The 6,542-nt window shown below is 42.0% G+C and overlaps 1 pseudogene; it reads left to right on the top strand.

Annotated features, from left to right (window-relative positions):
• Positions 1 to 5,323: 5,323 nt before the first annotated feature.
• LOC139277710 (U2 spliceosomal RNA) lies at positions 5,324 to 5,558 on the top strand (annotated as a pseudogene).
• Positions 5,559 to 6,542: the final 984 nt, after the last annotated feature.

Raw genomic sequence — 6,542 nt, 5'->3', positions numbered from 1 at the left:
CAAGGTATAACGATCTTTAATTACGGATGTCTGGGAACACTTCTCATCACAGCCACCTGTGAGTGGAGATGTTCTCCGAATAGCAAAATCGTACATCATTTATACATTTCATAGATCCCTTTGCTCCCTGGTACGATCTCCCTCGATCTCTAATTGGGTTACCTTTTAGACTGACAGACCAGGATTCCAAGGCAACCTTAGACCTTAACTGGGATGACCTCATTGGGTTGGAATTTGCTGATCGTACATGGCGCCTAAAAGTCTGTTTAGTGTCTTTTCACAGAGTCTTATCAGGATCTGTCAAGAGTCTTCCATGGTGTCTTATCTTGTCGGACTGGACGTACCTTAATGTTGTCTAATGTTCTAGTACATCAATGTTGAATCAGAGGCCTCTGGGCTCTTGGTACTGGAATATGTTAGAATGTGTGAGGTCAGCCATTGATCTTTTGCCCCTTTTGCTGACCCTATGTAGAAGTGGGCACTTTAAACCTTATTTCGCTTATACCCCTAATGTCAATTTTCTCTTACATCATCGATCACAGGAAGTGGATAGTGTCCACGTTTCAGGGCATTGTTCAGATGTTGAGGGTCGATACATACTCATATATTTCCATTTGTTTTTTGTCAAGTCACTAAACTGGATACCCAGTCCGTCGATTCAACCACTTCCGTGATGATTTGTCGTTTTTCCAAACGATCGAGTTCCTCTTTTTTTTGATCGCTATTGGCACTCGTCTGGGTGGCATTACAGCTGGTGTCGTTGATTCATTAAGTTCAAGGTGAACTGTCCCTGGCATGTGTCCAAGTCCCTTAAACACATCCGGATATGCATTGTTGACATCAGTTTTTGACGCTAGCCAGATATTTGCCTTGTTTGTAGTTTGTGATTCGCATGGTTCATTTACCACTGCGATATTCCGATGCTGCATTTTTATCAGTTGTAGCTGTTGAGCAATATTTGAGCCAATCAGTGGTGCACTTTGGCCCTCAATGATCACAAAGGGCACAACGTACTATTGCTTGTTCGTTGTATTTTCCAGTGGCACATTACAAGTCCCTACCACAGGAGTGGTTGCATGGTTGTCATATAGTGACAATATTGTCTTAGATTCTTTTATCTTTAAGCCTTTAGGTAAATATTTAAGAGGTAGCGCATTGCATGTGGTCCCACAATCTGTTTGCATTTTTATAATTTGACCTTTAATGTAGAAGGCAGCCATAATCTTGTTAGGAAACTTTCTGTCACCAAGCATCTTTAGTCATGACTTCAAAATCAGAATCATAACTCTCTTCATATAGTGCATGAACATTTGACTTGCCCTTATATTTAGGGTTATGTGTAGACTTCTGTTTCGATCCACTTTGCCTGCACTTTTGAGAAAAGTGATTTTGTTTGCCGGAACTTGTGCAGGTCTTCCCATATGCTGGGCAATTCCATTTTGACAGCTCATGTCTTTTGCCACAATATTTGCAATTGTTCGTGAATTCTTTCTTTGTGGGTCAGGGTTTTTGTCTGACAGCTTTGACATATTCAGAGTGTTTTAGTGAGCTTCATGGACTTCATTTGCACAACTGTGGCCTCTGTAGCTTTACAGAGCATCACACATTTAGCGAGTGTTCGGCTTGATTCTTGCAACAGTCTCTTACACAGAGTGTTATCAGATATTCTGCAGACTATGTGGTCTCTGATGAAATCATCCCTCAAATTGCCGAAATCACGTGACGATGCTAGCTCTCTCACTTTCATTGAGATATCTATCAAGCTGCTCGGCCCCTTGTACACAGTTGTTAAACTGGCACCGTTCATAGATGATGTTGGTTTTACCTTTACAGTGCTCTTCCCAGAGCTTCAAAATAATCTCAATTTCCTGCTTGTCTTCCTCTGATTTGTAGGAAAGATTATTGTGGATATCTAGGGCATTGCTGCCAAAGGCAGTGATAAACGTTGCAACCCTAACTCTATCTGGTTTTTCCACAATATTTGTGATAATTTCATAGTTGTCCCACAGCTGTTTGAATTTTTTCCAGTTGACTTTCAAATCGCCAGTCACCTGCAATGGAGATGGGAGAGGAATGTGCGCGGGAGTTGGCACCGTGCTGGTCATGATAGCTCGCTACAATTTAGGACTTTGAGTTTGTCACATACATGTATACAGTTCAAATTCCCAGAGGACTAGAACAAGTCTAACAGTAAAATATCGTGGCCATTTATTTGTAGAAATACTTTTCCAATCGAGGCTCTATGCCACTTTAAATTTACTTTACTAATGCCTCTAGATTATTTTACAAGCTTATGACTATTTATCGCCCTTCACTGATCCACGTACAGTGTGTAGGAAGCATGCTTTGCACTGCACTGCTTAATGTCGATTTCGATCGGCTCGAAAGTCTTACAGTTCCAATATTTCGGCCGTCAATGCGTTCAATGAAAGATCGGAATGTTCTGCTTCTGACACCATGTATTTTATTGTCTCTTGAACACTCTTAGTTCAACTTAACTCTATTTATTTGGGAGATCACAGACAGCCATGTGGAGCTTAAGATGGAGTTCCTTCACAGCCCCTCTCTCAATACAGCTCCCTATATCTCCTAGCTAGAGAGCTCTAAACATTATATCAATACGTCCTAGCTAGAGGGCGCTATACATTATCTCGTTACATCTACCAGACACGAGACACACCTTACCTTCCTAGCTTCACCTCACCCCCTTGGAGGAGACGGTGCATTCTTGGGATGAACTGACCAATATTTATCCCTCAATCAACATAACAAAAAACAGATTATCTGGTCATTGCTGTTTGTAGGAGCTTGCTGTGCACACAGTGGCTTCTGCATATCCTACATCACAACAGTGAATGCACTTCAAAAAGTACTTCATTGGCTGTAAAGCACTTTGAGAAGTCTGGTGGTCATGAAAGGCACTATATAAATGAAAGTCTTTCTTTCTTTATAACGTGGGGTATTTACAACCTTATGCTATAATCACAGATTGTCCACATGGTTCCTTAGAAGTACTTTGAGACACCCTGAGGAAGGTGTTACTCTATTATTTGGTTTTCGGAGGGTGACACATAGACTGTCAATCTACAAGCAGTCTCCTCCTTTGCTAAAGATTGATAACCTAGAAATGACTGCCTGTTTGAGGTGATTATAAGAGATGCTGTTAGTTTGTGCCAGCATAAGCTACCGGCGTGGTCACAAGTCACCTGTTCACAGATTGAACAATATGCCCCAGCTTGGGATTTTGACCTTTTGAGAAGGGAACAGCATCATTGTTTGTGTAGAGCTCTGTGACAGAACCCCTGGGTTCAGAGAACACCTCTTAGAATCATACAGCACAGGAGGTCATTCGTCTCAACATTCTGTGCCGGCTCTTTGAAAGGGCTATCCAATTATTTCCACTCCCTGCTCTTGCCCCATAGCCTTATAAATGTTTTCCATTTCAAGTATATATCCAATTCCTTTTGAAATTTACCATTGAATCCGCTTTCACCGCTCTTTCAGGTAGTACATTGCAGATCATAACAGTAATGCCAACCCCACCATCTCATAAATCAAGAGACAAACTCTTAAATATCAGATTTAGTATAGAAATCATGAATTGCTATTTCTTTCAAACATAAACCAATAAAGATATGACAGTTGGTAAAACCTTATTAGTGGCTTATTTAATTTCTAATAAGTCAGAGCTCTTTACAAAACTATATTACTGCATCTGAAAATGCTTTACTACTATTTTTAAAATCCTACCTGTTATCACCATATTGCTATGCGTCTCAATTTAAGGTTATGATGACAGTGATTCATGGGGTCTCCACCACTGGTCTGAGAGCAGGCAGGTCATTCCAACAAATCAAGAGTTTACAAGGCGTCAGCCCTCGAGTGCTGCTGGGTTTCCTCAACTCATTCCATCAACCCCCACACAATCTCTCCGGCAGCAAGTGACCTGCACCCACACAGCCTTAGGCTGTACCCCCAGCTCCATCGCACTAGTCCGTAATAGTCACCCTTGCCCATGGGGGAAAATCTTATTCCAGTTTCTGCACAATAAAATTGTGCAGCGGGCTCATGGGGGTAAATCCGCCCCCCACACAAAAGGGGGAAAGCCCCTCTCCCCCTATAGGAGGCCCATGGGGGCATGTCTCCTTCTCTAAAGGGGAAAATCTCCTTCCCCAAAAAGGGCAAAGCCCTTCGCCCCCTAAAAGAGGCTCATGGGGGAAAATCCCCTCCTCGCAAAGGGGAAAATCTCCTTTCTCAAAGGGGCAAAGTCCTTCTCCCCCCATTGTAGGTCCATGGGGGCAAATTCACTCCTTGCAAAGGGGCAAATGTCCTCTCTCCCTATAGGAGCCCATGGGGGGAAATTCCTCACAAAGGGGCAAAACTCCCTCCATAAAGGGACAAAGATCCAATCGAAAATGTAGAAAATCATAACATGATGAGGCAGAGTCAACATGCTTTTATAAAAGGGAAATCGTGTTTGACAAATTTATGAGAATTGTTTGAGGATGTAACTAGCAGGGTAGATAAAGGTGAACCAGTGGATGTAGTATATTTGGATTTCCAAAAGGCATTCGATAAGGTGTCACATAAAAGGTTATTACACAAGATATTTACACAGCTATTTACAATCTATATTAATGACCTAGATGAAGGGACTAAGTGTAATGTATCCAAATTTGCTGACAATTACAAAGCTAAGTGGAACAGTAAGCTGTGAGAACACAAAGCATCTGCAAAGGGATACAGATAGACTAAGTGAGTGGGCAGATAGAGTATAATGTAGGGAAATGTGAGGTTATTCATTTTGGTAGGAAAAATAGTAAAACAGAATATTTTTAAATGATGAGAAACTTTTAAATGTTCGTGTTCAGAGAAATTTGGATGTCCTTGTGCAAGAAACACAGAAAGCTAGCATGCAGGTACAGCAAGCAATAAGGAATGGAAATGACTTGTTGTCCTTTATTGCAAGAGGGTTGGAGTATAAGAGTAAGGAAGACTTGCTGCAATTGTACAGGACCTTGGTGAGACCACACCTGGAGTATTGTGCAGTTTTGGTCTCCTTATCTAAGGAAGATATACTTGTCTTGGAGGTGGTGCAATGAAGGTTCACTAGTGATTCCTGGATGAGAGGGCTGTCTTATGATGAGAGATTGTGTCGAATGGGCCTATACTCTCTGGAATTTAGAAGAATGAGAGTTGATCTCATTGAAACATACAAGATTCTAAAGGGGATTGACAGGGTAGATGCTGAGAGGTTGTTTCCCCTAGCTGCATTGTCTAGAACAGTCTCAGGATAAGGGGTAGGCCATTTAAGACAGAGATGATCGCTTCTCGGCCTTTTGGCTAAGATCAAGTGTAGTACCGTTTCTGACCAGCCACCATGACCTCCGGGTGGTTTCTCCCTGGTCAGGAAGGTATATGCTTGCAATTTTGGAAACAGGAGGTGGGTGGGGTGGGTTGACCCATCCACCTCCACGGAGGTGTGTGGGGGACCTGACCCATCCACCTCCATGGCACGAACCTGGTATTGCAGTACTTCCAGGAACGGTGCAGTGGCTCTAGGCCTTTTGGCTAAGAGCATTGGCGCAGAGTGATCCTTGGCATGTGCAAGGTGACCTCTGGCGTTTGTGATTTGACAAAGAATTGGAACGATTGGCTACGAATTTATAAAAAAAAAAAAAATTTAAGACAGAGAGATTTCTTCACTCACAGGGTTGTGAATCTTTGGAATTCTCTATCCCAGAGGACTGTGGATGCTGAGTCTCTGAATATATTCAAGGCGGAGATAGATTGATTTTTGGAGTTTAGGGGAATCAAGCGATATGGAAATTGGACGGAAAAGTGGAGTTGGGGGTCAATGGTCAGCCATGATCTTATTGATTGGCAGAGCAGGCCGGAGGGACCGTATGGCTTACTCCTGCTCCTATTTCTTATGTTCTTATAGCACTGTTCGAAGAGCAGGGGAGTTCTCCCGATGTACTGGCCAACATTTATTGCTCAACCAACATCACTAAAATAGATGAACTGGTCATTATCTCATTGCTATTTGTGGGAGCTCATTGTGTGCAAATTGGCTGCTGAAAACTATCCAAGCACATGGTGAAGTCTGGGTTAAGGATTTCTTCCAATGAGATGTTCAATTCACTATATGTAGATGTATTTCAATTTGTGGATCAGGCCAATATTTGTTCAGGATCTTCTGCCTCTATAGACCCTCGGTCCAAAGTATGATACATGATGAAAACACTCCCTTCCTATCATGTAGCATGAAAATGTTTAGCTGTCATAAAGTAATGAAGAATGCAAACTTCCAGACAATGGGAATCTCTGAAAAACAAAAAATTTTAAGCTTCTAATTTTAAGGTAAGTGGCAAAAGGATCAGCAGAGAGATGAGATGTTTTTTTAAAAAACAGAGCGAGTTCTGCGCTAATAGGGCGATGGAAGCAGATTCAATAGTAACTTTCAAAAGAGAGATAGATAAATACTTGAAGGGGAAAACATTGCAGAGCTCTGGGGAAAGGGCAGGGAAATTGAGCTAATT

This window comes from Pristiophorus japonicus, chromosome 12 (assembly GCF_044704955.1).
Source record: "Pristiophorus japonicus isolate sPriJap1 chromosome 12, sPriJap1.hap1, whole genome shotgun sequence".
Taxonomy (NCBI): Eukaryota; Metazoa; Chordata; class Chondrichthyes; family Pristiophoridae; genus Pristiophorus; species Pristiophorus japonicus.
Note: the sequence above shows the minus strand (reverse complement) of the source record. Positions and strands in the feature narration are given on the sequence as shown.